Here is a 443-nt window from a genome sequence, read left to right on the forward strand (position 1 = left end):
AGCTGCAAGAGGAGGAGTTGAAGCCACGGCTGCAGTAGAAGAAGAAAGGGATGATGGTCTCGATTTGGTTAAGGGTCAAGAATTCAGAACTAAGGTAGCCATGCAAGTTCTAGTTCAGAGGGGTGCACATAAGAATGGTTTTGAGTATGAAACATTGAAGTCCGATACTGTGAGATTTGTGGCAAAATGTCGAGGAGCCAAAGAAGGTTGCAAGTGGTATTTGCGTGTAGTAAAGCTTAAGAATTCAGATCTTTGGACGGTTAGAACTTACAATAAGTCTCATACATGCTCAGTAGTAACTACAAGCACCCTTAGAAACAGAAGGAGATACACACCACATGTTGTCGCATCTGTTTTGAGTGAAGAATATCCCGGTAGATATGACACACCAACACCAGCTGATCTGATCAGTATGGTTACCCACAAGGTTGGTGTTGATGTGT

Source organism: Brassica oleracea, chromosome C4 (assembly GCF_000695525.1).
Source record: "Brassica oleracea var. oleracea cultivar TO1000 chromosome C4, BOL, whole genome shotgun sequence".
NCBI classification, from domain to species: Eukaryota; Viridiplantae; Streptophyta; class Magnoliopsida; order Brassicales; family Brassicaceae; genus Brassica; species Brassica oleracea.